Raw genomic sequence first — 17,025 nt, 5'->3', positions numbered from 1 at the left:
ATGGGCGATCCACCTCATGTGGACTATTATATTATTTCTCCCACCTACCCACACCTATTTCCTACCTACCCTTGTTTCTTATTGAGCCACATGTCATGTTTGTGTGCTCACATATCCCTAGCCTTGCATATATAAGCATGCTCATCTACTTTGTTTGTATGGACAATCACGGGCAATCAATCTATATCTTGTAATGATCCAGTTGATCATATTTTGCATCTTGATAGAATACAGTTTATTCCTATCATCTATTTTGTCTCTCTTATTTGTGCATTCCATTGCCTCTTGATCTTGGCAAAATCTCACAATTGCAATGATTTTCTATCTGTTTGGAGATGTTGCTCCAACAACTATGATGTTCTTTTTAACTTCAAAGGCAATATGTTTGAGTAAACTAGAATTTGAAATCCTGGTCAATTTAATGAAAAACATGTTTGCATGAAGTAAAATCGTTTTGCAACAAAGAATGACACAAATTGATTGTTCTTTTTACTTGCCCAAAGTTGAAGTGTGGATTATGATTTTTAAGTCCGGATTGATGCAAGTAAATCAAATTTGTGTTGTTGATTTTAAGCACCAAAAGAAAAATGAGTTCTAACTTGCAAGAAATAAAGATTGTTTTTGTGATTTTTAAAGCACCAAAACGAAATTTGAATCTTAACTTGCAAGAAATAAAGATTATTTTTGTGATTTTTAAAGCACCAAAACGAAATTTGAATCCTAACTTGCAAGAAATAAAGATTGTTTTTGTGATTTTTAAAGCACCAAAAGAAGTGTTTTTGATTGTTAAGTACAAAAAATGGGTTAGTTTAAAACCTGCACATGAAATGAATAGTTAGAAAAATCCGAAAACATGGTGGGCTTCCACAAGCCTAAAAAAAAATATTATCAGTTACAAGGCCCTCTTTTTACAATGTTCTGTTACAATAGCGCTACTCTGTGTGACAACAAAAGCGCTACTTAACACAAATGCACTAAAGTATAGACAAACGCGCTAAACTAAAATTTTAAACAACAATAACAAGTGCGCTACAATATGGACAAAAGCGCTAATATACTGAAAATAGCGCTAAATTTGAGACAATATCGCTATGTAAAGATAATAGCGCCAAAATATCAAATTACAATAGCGCTAAAGCGTGATAAAAAGCGCCAAAGCGCGACCTGTGTGTCAAGCTAAACAGTCAAAAAGTTTAGTTAGAATGGTGCTCTGCAAAATATACAATGTTAGACTAAAAATTTGTGGTGGAATAACACACAAAAACGCAAGAAACAAAGATAAAAATTAGCGTTATTGAACCAAAAACAAGTCTAAGCAGGGATATGAAAAGAGACACTAAAAACATGCTAAAATATTTAACTATGGAAGTAAATATAACAAGGCATCTCCAAATGCCTTCTAACATGTTCTTAGCTCCTTCTCCCTTGTTCCTCTCCTCTCCAAGTTCCAAATTAGTGTAGCTTTCAGCAGCTTTTTGCACTATGGATGCCTTATGGAGGTTCAAGATGGTAGATGATTATGAAAAGTATGCAAATACAAGCTTAATAATCAAAGAAAGATGAGTTATCTAAATGCTATTTGTTAATTTTAACCAAAATAGTGAATATGACTAAAATATGCTAAATGCTCTTTAAAATTCTCTATAACTTAGATGCATACAAGTTTTTCAAGATCTAGATTAAGAAGAAATGGGCTCTATTTATAGGAAAAATGGAGCAATGGATGGTTGAGATTGAGTAATCTCAACAAAGGTCAGGATTGAATGATATTCAATCCATGTGAGGGCTTTCAACCCAATCCTAGGATGACAATTGTCAACATGAGAGGGGTTGAGAGGAGAGGGAAGAAACATTAAATGCTTGACATGACTTGAGGGTTAACTTGGGAGTTAAGGTCAATGGTTGGGTTGAGTGAATAAATTTATTATCCAATAGATAAATTCTTGTGCAGAGGTAAAAGGGATAACCATGGTCAAAGCAATAAATGCTTGAGGAGACACATGAGTCATATGAGGGTTGAGTTAGGGGTTAACCATAAATGGTCATGTAAGAGCCATAATTGGTTTGGAAGACTTTAGAGGTTAATTTGTTGAACACACAAAGCATTAAATGTTTTTCAAAGACTTTGAAGTCTTTGAGAAGTAACTCCAAGTTGCTTAGGAATGTGACAATAATTAGGGGATGAATTAGGTTAATTAGGAAGGGCTTAGAAGAATCTAGAAGGGGGTTAGGATTGCAAGTGGGTTTGGTGGGTGAGGGAAAATAGGATTTTTATTAAAATAAAATTCATTTATTTCAATAAATAGGTGCAAGTTGCATTTGTAGGAAAATACAAGTGGGGGGGATAAATGATTTAAATAAATATTTTATTTAATTTATTTAAAAGAGAAAAAAGGGGTTAAATGAAATAAATAGGATTTATTCATTTAATTGATTTTGAGTTTGGTTTAATGAATGAATTAAAATAAATTCAATAATTTATTTAATTAATAGAAGAATGTTTAAAGATGAATTAATTAAATATTAATTTAATTAACTGATGGCTAGTGAATTTTTAATCAAATAAATAGCAAATATTCATTTAATTAAACCGAATAGATTTATGTGACTACACTAATACTTTCTATAGAGGTAATTAATTTTGTTGTTCACCAAAAGTGATAAACCCAAGTACACCTGCAATCCTTCTATGAAATGGCCAATTTCAGTCTATGAAACACATAAGGGCTTGGACAACATAACATAGGACCCTAATTGATCCTCCTACACTTCAGGTTCTGCTAGACCTAGGGGGTATACCCTTTTGATGCATGAAATTAACTCATTTACTCACCATGACAACATAAATGAAGCAGATAAATCATTCCACAAACTCACCCAATTTAGAAACACACTACAAATTGGCTAGATCTGTATAAATCATAAATGAAAAACAGAGCTTGGGAAGAAAAGAAATAGATTTGTCTTTTAAAATTGTTGATCTAAAACTATCCCCAAATCTGCAAGACCAGTGCCTTGTTCATTGGACAACAAAGTCACACACAAAATTGCAAATATGTATCCTAGTTACAAAGTGGTTTTCCTTGAACAATATCCCTGCATTAACACCTTATATTAATGCATTACTCAGATCTATTCACAAAATTATCAAATCTGGGACACATTCCATTATTCATGACTGATTACAGAGTTTAAAACCTTCATTGAAGGATACCCACAAACAATCATACAACCTCCTTGAAATTGACAAATTTCACCCTCCTTGAGGATTGAATTCATAAAAATAAAATACATACACAGAGACAATATAGTGGGAAATTACTCATGCCTAACACAAGTAAAGTCTGCAACTAGAAAACACATCTTGAATACTGCACTGAAATCCTCTGTACCCTGAAACAAACCAAAGAATTTTACAAATTTGGGTCAAGAAGTTCAGAACTGGAAGCCATGAAAACTGGAGTCATTCTCACAAAATTTTGGAACCCTTACAATGAGAAGAAAATTGGAATAAGAAGGAAAAGGGAAAGATCAGATCTGTATAACACACTACCAAGTGTCCTTTTTTCTAACTGAATTTCAATCCCTTTCTCTTTCCCGTGGAAACTGCTCTCAAAATATCCCATATTTGTTGAAACAAACTTCATAACTGCATTCCTGATCTCGAGAGCTTTCCGACAATATTCATATTTTGGCTAAAACTAAGCCTCTGGGCGAATTAATCATTTTGTGTCTCCAATCATTTAAATTTTTGAATTCTTTATATAGTTTCAACTATATATTTATTATGATTTTAACTTTGGTTTTTGGCTCTGATTTTGGCCTGACGCCCTGCCATGTGGCAGTCTCTGATTGGCTGATAGGATCCATTGGGTGCCATCTGGGATGACACCTCATCACTCCGCCACGTGTCCGCCACCAAGCTACTTTCTCATTGCCATGTCATCACCATGTGTCTACCACCTGTGCACCATGTCACCTCCGCTGGATAGCCATGTCACCGGGACCTGCCTGCTAGACCGCCAACTGGACCTGCCACCTGGCTTTCACCATTTTGCAATGGGTAACTAGTGTGCATCTTCGGGCTCCGAAATCACGCGAGCTGTTGGATCTTTTTGGACTTGCTTGATCTTTACCTCGGTTTTCGTGCATGTGGTTTTTCGCTATTTCACAACCCTTAACTGGTGAGCATCTTTCCTTCGTGAAGTCACGTCAATCGTCGATCATCGATCATCTGCAACCTGCTCGCTTGTTAACCTGCTCCTTCTCTACAAAATTTTGCTCACCTCGGGAATCGTGCATGTGTGGGGTCCACCTGGTCACTGCTCAGTCAGCCTCCTCAGTCGTCTTGGGATCCATGCCGACGCGCGTGGGGTCCACCTTGGGTGCCCTTGAGCACCATCTGTCAAAAGCCCTTTGGGCTTTGACATTATACATTAGTGGATATTTACTTATAAACATCAAAAAGTTCCCCTCCACAGTGAATGTGGGATAATGTTATTTTGCCTGGGACTGTGTTTTTGAAGCTTTCTCCTTGGGTTTTCATGGCATTTTCTGTCATTTGTATTGCTTGAGAGTCTTTTTAGCATCACGCTTTACACCCACCACGTACAACAAGAAGAAGATTGGCCAAAACCTTTTCATTGGCCAATGCAATTTCTGGAGTTCCATGTTTAATTTGGCTTCTTCGATTTCCAAACGCTGCATAGGAGGAAGGAATTAACATAGTTATACCTGCCAAATTTGTAATTGTTGCTTGCTTTTGACTGCTGCCCCTTCTCCACCACGTGAACATTGGAGATGGGAATTTTGTTTACTGCCCCCTTCTTCAACTTCATGTCCAATACCTTCTGTTGCCCCTTCTCCATCACCACGTCCAGCTAGGAAGAGAGAAATGAGGGCACATGAGGGAAAAGTAGGTACCAACAGTTTGTTTGCAGCACTTACTTTGCAATTTAATGCATGTTGAAAGCTTCTTCAGCCACCACGTTGGAGAAGGATACTGGCATGACATCTTTGCATTTATATTAAACTGAAAAATGCCTCTCCATAGCTTGCAACAGATTCATCTGATTGGAAAACTCACACCACACTCCATACCACGTTGGGAGGAGGGAAGTCTTTGGTTGCAGCAGTTTGAAAGTTTAAAAATTGTTCCTCTAACACCACATAGAGGGGGAGATTCTGCACCATTTGTATTTGCTGAAAGTTTCCTACAATGTCCCCTCCAACATACCACATGAAGGGAGGATTCTTGCCAATGCACATTCGCTGGGAGTTCATTTCCTCTTTTAAACGCTGCACCAGTCGCCAAAACACATTTGGCTGAATGTTTCAAAAGGCCTTCTCAAAACACATTCCATTTACTTTGCACTCACATGCCAATTGCATTATAAGATATACTTGGCCTAATAGAACCAAACATTATTGCCTTCAACTACAAATAGCTTACACATTAGCATGAATTTAAGACCATTTCCCATAAAATTTAACGCATAGGCATTTATCCAGGTCGGGCCCCAAAGTGGGTCCGGCTAAAAACAAATTCGTTTTCATGCAACTGATCTTTGAAATACCTTAGGAACCTCAAACATACCTCTGGAATTGATCGACACCATTTTCAGATCATAAAATTGAATTTTACAACTTTCAAGCACTTACGCAACATTTTTGCATTTAATCGCGAAGACATATTTTTCAAACTGGTCAAAACACCTTTCTGGACCTCGCCATTTGACAGGCATGCACTCTGATATACAAGGATGAACTCTGCTAAGCGGTTTTTCAAGATGAGTCTCGAGTGAAGAAATATTAATTGGCGAAAATGACCAACTGGCTTTGTCGACACTGTGGACCTGATGAAGTCAATGTTCTAGCAACACATGATGCCTTTCTCAAAAATATCAAATGACCTCCGTAGACCCTCAAATTTGAAACATAGGTACCTTGAAGTACATATTAAATCTTTGAATTCTCAGTTTGACCAAAAGTCTGATTGGGTGCAAATGGCACGCTCATGAAAATGACTAGTTTAACTGATATAGCATTGAAAGTATGGATCACTGAAAACGATGACTCAATGAACCCTTTTGAAAACCGATCAAACAGATTGGCAGAGGCTTGAAATTTGAAACGTAGCTCATCATTTATACCAACATTATCCCAGAACAAACATTATGTCATAACACTTACTGAGGCAACTTTTACACTTATGCGAAACAGGGCTCCGACTAGCAGCTGAAATAGGGACTAGTCAAACCATACAAATTGCAAACATATTGAGCTTCGAAAACTGAGCAAATGAATTCATGAAGACTTGAAATTTTGCACGGAAGCACACTTTTATGTATAGAATTCAATCCATTTTGAATTTCATCATGAAAATCAATAGGGAAAAGATATAAACACCCAAAGTAGGTTACTTAGTAAAATCTGCATTTGTGCCTAAAATGCACTTTCAACTCACCCCTCGAAATGGGTACCTGATAAACTTATCCAAACTGAATTATGAAAGTTGCACATCATTGCATAGGCCAAATGAAAGGTACAGGACACAATTCTCGAGCTTTGCCCTTTGAAAATCAATTGTCTCCATTTTGCCCTCTCTCTAACTAGGCCATTAAAACTGACTCATTTGGAAATGCAGAGCAAAATTTTGAAATGGGCCTCTAAACTTGACTCAAATTTAATGAGTCCCAATAAATTTTTCTTTAAAATATTTTTTTTGATTGAGTATACATTAGTTAGTTATTCATTATACCAATCAATTAATGGTAATTGCTTTAAAAATAGATTATTAACTAATTTTTTTGAACTTTAAAATATACATTCTAATCAAATTGGAACATGCATAGATATATTATCTTTAATTTTAGATAATCTGATAAAATATAATCAATTCAATTTAAAATTTTAAGTTTGATGGCTATCTTCAATAACTTTCTATAAATGAAAATTCTTTTTTCTTTAAAAGAAAATAAATTAATGCTAAATAAGGTTAGAGTTAAGATCAAAGGTTGGATTTTAATCAAGGTTACCTTGTTAGTATTAGGGTTAATAATATTAGGGTCATATTTAATCTATTAGAATTAGAATATATAGAGAGTTTAAATTAGAACTAGCATATATGTCTTAAATTTTAATTTAATCTATATAAAATACACCGAGAGATATCCTTCTTGAGGTGTCTATTTCAATTTAGGGTGTAAAATTGAATAAAAATAGACACCTCAAGAAAGATATCTCTCGACGTATTTTATATAGATTAAATTAAAATTTAAGACATATATGCTAGTCGCAGTCGCGCGATGCGACATGGAAAACATAAAATAAATGCAATATATAGTTATATAGTATCTTTTTCTTGAGTTGAATTATATAATAGTATTTTAATATTATTATATTATTACATATCTAGGTATATGAAATATATCCATTTAGACTATTTTTAATAAATATATATGTTTTACAAGATTAAAGTATATACTAAAATGTAAGATATATATTGGAATTTATTTAATGATAATATAAAATATTATTTAATGGTCAGTATTATGGTTATGGATAGGGTTAAGATTACTATTATGGTTAGAGTTAAGGTTAATTGTTAGGGATACGATAAGGGTTCACATCAAGGTTAGGAGTTGGTTTAGGTTTAGAATTATGGTTAGGGTTAGGATTTAGGATTACTGTTAGGATTACAGTTAGGGTTAGGGTTAAGGGTAGTATCAATGTTAGGGTGTGGTTTAGGTTTAGGATTATGGTTGGAGTTAGGCTTAAGGATTATAATTAGGGTTAGGATTAGGGTTAGTATTATGGTCAGAGTTAAGGTTTACATCATTGATAGGGATACAATTAGGGTTCTAATCAAGGTTAGGGTTTGGTTTAGGTTTAAAATTATGGTTAGGGTTAGGATTAATGTTAGGATTATCATCAAGGTTAGAGTAAAGGATTCTATCATGGTCAACACTAAGGTTTACATCATTGTAGGGCTAGGGTTAGGGTAAGGGTTAGGGTTATGATTAGGGTTATGTTTCACGGTTAAGGTTATGATATTGTTTGGGGTTTATATCATGGTTAGAGTTAGCATCAATTTTATGGTTTGGTTTAGGTCTGGGATTATGGTTAGCATTAGGTTTGGGGATTACAATTAAGGTTAGGGTTCAGGTTATGTCTAAGGTTTAGTGTCAGGGTTAAGTTTATGGTGAGGGTTAGGATTTATTGTTAGTTTTACAATTTTCTTTAGAGTTATATCAAATTTAGGGTTAGGGTTAGGCTTATAATTATAATTGGGGGTAGGGTTAGGATTATGATTGATTTATGATTATATAATGTATGTTTAGCATTAGGATTAGGGTTTATTGTTAGGGTTCATTTTAGTATTATCGTTAGGGTCAAGGTTTACATCATTGTTAGGGTTTGATTTAGGTTTATGATTATGGTTAGGGTTATGGTTAGGTTTAGTGTTAGGGTTAAGTTTATGGTCAGGGTTAGGGTTTATTAATAGTGTAACCCTAATTATAGTTAGTGTTAGGATTATAATTTGATCTAGGATTGTTTGATGTTACATATATTAGAGAATCATGTATATTACAAATAAACAGTAGCACAAATATGTTTTAAAAATAAAAGATATTATTAGTGGAGGTTTTATACATTGCCACACACCCACTTAAAATTTGTTTTAAATGGTATTATTTCTTTTATATTATATTATAATTCAAAAAAATGGCAAATCTTTCTAATTTACATGTTAAATATTGTAAAAAAAATGTTAATTTTTTTTTATATTTAGCTGCTAAACATTTAACATTTCATATATATTTGTTAAACAACCATTTAAAACATATATTAAAAGCCACACATTTAGAAAACCACACGTATAACAATTAATATTGTTGTCCTTTCAACTCTCATATAGGAGAAAAAATGCATGCTTCACTACAATGAACTTGAATAAGTGAGAAGTGATGAAGTTCAAATAATAAGTAACTACATGAATATTACTTCATTGTAATGGTGTAAATACATCACGAATTCTTCAGTGATGAGAATGGTATTACGTCCTTTATTTACAAGATGATCAAAATATATTTCTTTCATAATATCTGGAAATCTGGACACTATTGCAAATGCATCAAGAGCTTTTTTAGCAACATCTTCCATTTTTAATATTTCAAGTTCTTCGACATCATCAATCATTAAGCTCATGTTTTCAATTTCTTTGACAATTTTGTTGCAGCATTCTAAAACAATTCTCGCACATTTGTCAATAGGAGTTTCAACAAAATTGTTTGAGTTTACAGATGCAGTTGGACTTTGAACAATGATTTCCGATTCATCTTGTGAAACATCCATATTTCCAAGTATTTGCTGAAAATTAAAAAAATAGTAAAATTAGGGTTATCATAAAGTATTCATAATTTGTGATAAAATTATAAAATCGCTATATTTAGTAGCACAAACAATGTATGAAATAAATAATGAAAACATTTATTTGTAATTGAAACAAATTAAATCATCATAATAGGATATTAGTTGGCTTACTATGTTTAAATGTCACTAAAAATATTTAAAATGAAATAAAAAATATAAAACCATAAGAAAATGATGTTAAATAAAGGAAATTAGCCTTTATATTTGATTAAATTATTAAATGAAATATATTCAATGACTTACTAAATGTTGAGAAATTATGTAGAGAATGATTGTTTGCTTAAATTAGATAAGAATAGTCATTCATGAATGCGTCCATTTTGCTTTTCAATCATAATATGTAGATATATTATCATATTGATTTTACATAAAACTATTTACATCTCATAAAAATATTATTTAACAAAATATATTTTAGTCTAAATTAACCTACAATATATGATTAAATAAAAAAAATTAATAAAAAAATAAATCATCAGAATAAGATATGTTTTTTGATAAGTAAATTGTTGGATTGGGCCAGCTCCCTTTATATTATATCCAAAAAAGATAGAACAAAATAGTGTTTTCTTGCGGCTGCAACCTTGTCTGCTCTCTCCTTATCTATTTGTATGTTAACACCAAAAATCCAGCCATCTGTAGCTACAAAACTACTGGTTTGTATGATCTATTACATTGTATATTTCGGCTAACATAACTAAATTTTCTGATAAATACACAGACAATAAAAAACATTTTTTAGGAAACCTAACCTTAGTAGAGTCATCTACACTTTGCATCCCTCGGTCCACACAACTCACTGAATAATAGGTTGTTTGGGTCCAGTGATAGCCCTCATTTTTCTGCTTCTTTCTTCATCCTCCTGGAATGGGCTGCTCGAGCAACTACCGGGCAATCCCCTTTGCATCTTTTGTGTGTCGGGCCTCTTGTTATGTCTTCTACTTCTTTGACATCATCTGCCATCCAGTCCTCTCCACAATCTGGTAGAGTTGGCGCATCCAGCCTGTCCTCCTCCCCGTCGCTTTCATCTGGTACGTAGTATCCTTCCTGTTGTTTGTACATCTGCATCCATTCTCTAGTCAAAGGAGGAAGGATATTGGCTGCCATCTGCAGAAATTCCAAATTTCTTTCCATGTCAGTCCTCCTACTTCTCAATTCTTCTGGCTCCATCGTGGTGACAAGGAGAAACTTCTTGACCTCTCCCATGAAACCTCTGTCAATCCCTAGATAGTACTGTTGGGGCATAGGAACCATGTTTTGTGCATCCACATTGTCAATCACTATGTCTATATCCCCTAGGTATTTGTGCTGGAAGAGTCTTTGGCACAAATTTTTCGCCTTAGATTTCACCACACCTATTGTTAGGGCTAATGCCAAGAACATGGATGTGATATCTGTATTGACCCTGTACTTGTGGTAAGCCCATAGGAACTCTGTCCCTAGGACCTCTTTAACCGCATGCAGGATAAGCGGGTGCCTCATTGAAAGCATTCACAACAACCTCTAGTTCGTCACATCACCAAAAAGTGACACCATGCTCCTTGTGGATTGTAGACAAATAGGGGTATCCATCCTGATCAGAATAAGATATTAGTTGGCTTAATATGGTTAAATGTCACTAAAAACATTTAAAATAACATAAAAAATATAAAACCATAAGAAAATGATGTTAAACAAAGTAAATTAGCCTTTATATTTGATTAAATTATTAAATTAAAATATATTCAATGACTTACTAAATGTTGAGAAATTTTATAGAGAATGGATGTGTCCATTTTGCTTTTCAATCATAATATGTAGATATATTATCATATTGATTTTACATAAAACTATTTACATCTCATAAACATACTATTTAGTAAAATATATTTTAGTCTAAATAAACCTACAATATATGATTAAATAAAAAAATTAATTTATACATTTTTCTCCTCAAATAATTAATTTGCATCAATCAATGTGTTTCAACTACCAAACTCTTTGAATATCCAATAAATTGAACCAAGTGTAGATTCTTATTACCAAACTTTTGGGTGAGGAGAGAAAGTATCATGATTATAAGAGAAGAGATAAGTAGCATTGCTAAATTTTGAAAGTAACAACATTTATTAGATCAAATAACTTCTAAGGATTTTATTCTGCTTTCTTCTTCCTTTCTTTTGGCAACTTGTTTTCCCCTCTTCATTTTTTCATATCTGTCATATGTGAAGGGCGGCATAATCCGTAGTCCTTGCAAAGATTTGACATGTGATATTGCTACAAATGTGAGACCACTTCTTTCAGTGGGGCCTATATCAATAGTGGCTTTGTCTAGTGTCAACCCTTGTGATTTATGTATGGTTAAAGCCCAAGCCAATCTTAATGGAATTTGCTTTGTGCTAGCTTTGTCAATTGCTGGAATTGGAACTCTTTGGGGATGACAATCATCAAATGGAATTCCTAAGTAACCATCAAAATCTACAAGTACATATGATGGTGGCAAAGGTGGTGCACTTCCAGGTCTATATACAATACTTCAAATATATCCTAGTGCTCCATTGACAAGACCTGCTTCTATCCATAAGTTTGAAGTTAACATCACCCTTGCATTTTTGTTGAGTAATAGTTCCATGTCGAAATCATCATTTCCATCGCCTTCTATAGAACTAAGTGTTTTTGTTTTTACAGCGATGCTTCGTGCAATAGGATTTTTTAATGAGTACAAATTTCTCTTGTTATGACTGTGCACATTATCATTTGTCGAGAATAAATGATCACTATTTTCAAACTCATCATTTGTTGCAATACTCATGTTTCCATTTGATCTTGACATAAGTAACATCCAATCTTCTGTTGTCGGGTTTGCATCCCTTATGTTTGTTAGAAGAAGACGAAATCTTTCTTGTTCATTGCTTTGTCCATCTTGTCTGAAAATACGGCTCAAAGTAACTACGGTTTTGAATTCTTCCCACAGTATCCTTGCACACCTTTTTCTTTCATATGCCACTCTATCTTTGACAGGAGGCAATTGGCCAAATCTCCGACCGATATCATAGATATACCTGAAAAATATTTTAATACACATATCGAGCAATAGGTAAATGTGTTAAAAATGTAGGTCTATTATTCTAAGAAACTTAAATGTTAAACATACCTCCAAAACTTTTATGACTATTTTCTGGAAATGCTTGTCGAAGACGAGAGTCTATGTTTTCAAGTAACATCTCTCCCAAGAAGCTCATTTCATCTATTAATATGTACTTTATGTGAGAAGTTTCCTCTTGGAAAGTCGTAAGTCTTGTCCCTTGTAGCTCACTGAATTCTTTTATTGGAATTATCAACTTAGAATGAATCGTTGATGCTCCAATGTTGAATGCTGCAAATCCTGTTGGTGCAAGTAGAAGTAGAGGAGAGCGTTGTGGAGAGGCTGCATTTTGTAATGTTTGACTTATTGCACCGATCAAGTACGACTTACCTATTCCTACTGTGCCTTGAATTATCATATATAAGGGCGATACATTTTGATATGTATGATAATGGGACATTATAATGTTGACTACTTTGTTTTGTTTGTCACTGAGGTTTCCATAGTCCACACATTGTGGTATGTCATCATGAATAAGACAACCATTATTTCTCATTATGTTAATAAAATTTGTAGCTTCATTCGTGTATTGTTCACCTTGAAATTCTTGACACCAGTTTGTTTGTCGATCTATATCTCTTTTGCCCAACATATCTATTTCTGAAACTTGCATAATCTGTCCATGATGAAGTCTAGAAAAAATTTCCCATTCATTCTCTATGGTAGTACCTTGGGCATTGTTGTCTTCAGATTCTGAATCGGCCTCATTTTCACTATTTTCAATATCTCCTCTCCTTTCTAGGTGCCATTGATTATATCTAAAGTTATCCCATGTTGCAACTATTGATTCATCATTGTGCCCAATATCTGTGTGAATTTCATGAAAAGGCTTATAGAGAAACAATTCTGAAGAGCAAAAATCAATCCATTTTTCTGAGTGACGTGCAGGAATTGATTGAAATCTAGGAAATACTCTTACAATAGCAACAACTTTCCTTGGACTCCATTTGTTCTCTCCTCTTCTTTTTTGGTTATATATCCATGATTTTGCAGCATCAATAAGGCACACAACTTCCAAAAATTATGGCCTGTTCCTATATGAATTGATGAAAGATATGGTATGTTATTCATTGTCATCATCAGTATTTAAGTCTACGCGTTTGAATACTTCCCTTGAAACATTTAAGTTGACAAATGTTCTACCGCTTTGTACCAATGGAAGTTCTAGTAGCACGTGACTTGTTTCTTGGGCTCCAATATCCCTTTCTATTAGTGTTTCGGTAAGAAGCCTTCTACATGCTTTTGCTGCTAAATCATCAGGATTTTCTACATTTGCTAACCATAATAACATCTGATGGTATGTTTCTGATCTTTTTTCAGCTTTGGCTGCATACTTTGCAATATATTTAGTTACAACATATTTTGACATAACATGTTGCCAATCAATATTTGCTCTCCATAGTTGGAGTATGTATCGATTATATGAGTTAACTCTGTCATCATTTCTGAATGGCTCAAATTTCATTTCACCACTTTCTAAGTCTTTATAAGTTCTAGAAGCTTCTAAATTTAACGGCCATGGGGTATTATACCTATATGTCATTCACATATTTTATTAGTAAACAAAGTAATATATTCAAGATAGACAATATTTACATTTGAAATGAATAAAATTGGTTAGGAAATATTTACCTGCAAACCAATTTCCCTTTTTTTTGCGTAGACATGCACCCTCTCGACACATTGTGTGTCTTTGAACAGTATTCAAAATCTCATCATAGTCATCATGGAGAGAAGTTTCTGCAAGTTGTCTTGTATTTTTTAGACATGGGTGTAGATTGAAATTTTGATATACCTAGAATGTGGATTAAAAATTGTCAATCTCTATTTATACTTATTTTAAACTGTGTATAATATGAAAAGGGCCTGATTTGCTAATTTATTGTAATCGTACCTGTATGTTTCGGAGGTGTGTGTCTTGTCGAGGGTTACATGCATGAACTAAATCATGTAGATATGATTCAACATAGTACAATTGATCTAGATTATTCCAATCAATATTATCCATATTTGGTGCTCAATTTAACCATATGAAACGATGCACATGTGCGGATCCCCTATGTTGCCATTCGTATCTACACCAATAGTCTTTGACATTCATGCCCTTGTCGAGGATCTCTTTCCTAAAAGTTGATTATTGTGAATGCATGTATTGTGAAACAATGTGAGTATAATTGATGACATTTTGTTTTCTCCATATTTGTGCATCTCGTGGATTGCTTGGTGGTGTTTCGGGCATTAATGCATGCAAATCTAGCCAGTACAAGTCTGTTGGACTTAATGTGAAAAATATTGTTGGTGTTCCAATTTGGTGAAGCATGTCTATTAATTTTGCTCGACACTTTGTCCAATAAGATCTTGTTCCCCTTAAACTGGTTCCAAATCATATCAATCTATCTGCTAGATGCGAAGGTGGTGTGTTGTCCATGTGTTCACACAACTCTTGTATTGTGATTGGCATTTCGTGCAAACTTCTTTTTACACAAACAACTGTGGAGCTATGTGCTCGATGTCTCATAATCATTTTCATCATATAATAACAAAATCTTGGATGCTTACCGAATCTATTATCTCTATATCATAGGAGGTGCTTGGCAAATTCATGTAGATGCAATTTCCTTAGTCTCGGTTCCAACCAATCACATTTACCATTGGGAAATAAAGATGGGAAAGCCATGTTGAGCAATCCTAGCGTTGTATATTCATTTATGGGAGATGCACCGATCATGGGCCAATCCATCATTGTCGTTGGGTCTACATTAGGATTGTTGACCCATGCACGAATCAACTCCATTTCCCTTTGGGCATTTGGTGGTTTGGATACCATCGATGTTGTATGCTCTATTATGTTTCTCTCATCTGTCTCCATAAGGGGGCCCACAAAAAAAACTTCATTTCTATCAGAATCAAACTCCATATGCACAGTTCTTAACTCATTAAAAATATTATGATCTAAATTTGGCAGTATATTGTCTAGAGCATTTTCATCAACAATTACATTAGATTAAAACTTATCATGTTGAATTTTGTATCGTAGGGCTGTGTAGACAAGATATTTATTTATTGTGAAATTATAGCTTGTCCCACGTTGATCCTTTCTGCGAACTACAATCAATGGAAGATATTTAACTAAATGTGGCAATTTTTGGCCATATTTTCAATGTTCTGTGGAAAGCTTATTGTGTGTCCTTTGTATTTGAACTGACCACCAGTTGCATGTATCACTTGCAAATTTGGGCTAACGCGTGCAATTAGCATTTCTTCCACTTGAGATAAATTTGCCAATTATGTTGGTTGGGGCTCGAGATCCATATTATTTTCAAATAAAAATTTGTGGTTGCCTTTTTCTTGTCTGCATCTAGTACAAATAGGCCCTTGGGGACTATAAGAGACACTGATTCCAATGTAATATTCTTGACAAATCTGGCACATTGTTGGTGATGCCAACCTATCTAATTTATTACGAAATGACATTTAAAATTTCATGAAATCAGTCTCTAGTAATTTACTGGCATTTGGGATGTCATGTTCAAATGATTCAGTAGTGAATTGTTGTCCCTGTTGATTTACATTTTCAAGTGTTTCTGTGACATGTTCTACTGAACTTGGCCCTTCCTCTTCTACATTCCTTTGAAAAGCTACTTTGTGCACATTCGTTTCGATATTTTCATGATCCCTGATTTGTTGTGTTTCCCCTAGTTGGGGATTACTTTTTACTCTTGTCTCATTATGTACAGGACACACCTCAACATAATTTTGATCTCTTATGACTTCCTGTGAGTGAGCCTCCTCAGATATGCATTGACGCGTATTTCTATTTATGTTTCTATGTTGCTCAGAATGAGAGTGATGCTCATGTATTTGATTGACTATATTCCTATTAACATTTTCCTCTAGTATTGTTTCACCTTGTAACTGTTCATTTGTCATTTCTGCTATATGTCTAGCGTATCTTCTCTATCTTCTTTATTTATTTGGCTTGTAGACTCATCCATTTGAGCATCTATCATTTGTTGCATACGTCGCCTACGATATTCTCTCTGTTGTTGTTTTCTTTGCTCTTCGGTCTCGAATAAGTGTTTCCTTGGTCAAACCATAGCTAATGTATCAAACACATAGAGAACTTAAATAAATGGGAAATATACAAATAAAGATCATTTGATATTATTAGAAATAATAAATTAAAAATAGAAATTCTAAGAGGAGTGAAGACAAAAATATATGAAAAATGCATACTTTTATTATAAATGCTGGAAACATAGCTCAATAAAAAATAATTAAATGGGTCTATAGGCCTATTCCTCTTTTGGGTAATATCAAACTGAAGATTGCAATAATGTGCTTATCTCATTATAGATTTAACTAAATAAGTGAAGAAAACACTTAATGTTTAAAACTATGTTGTTAGACTAATTTTATGTTTCGTGAAGTTGATAAATCCACCCTTACATAAACCTTGTATGTTG

This window comes from Cryptomeria japonica, chromosome 4, assembly GCF_030272615.1.
Source record: "Cryptomeria japonica chromosome 4, Sugi_1.0, whole genome shotgun sequence".
Classification (NCBI taxonomy): domain Eukaryota; kingdom Viridiplantae; phylum Streptophyta; class Pinopsida; order Cupressales; family Cupressaceae; genus Cryptomeria; species Cryptomeria japonica.
This window is presented reverse-complemented; position numbering follows the sequence as displayed.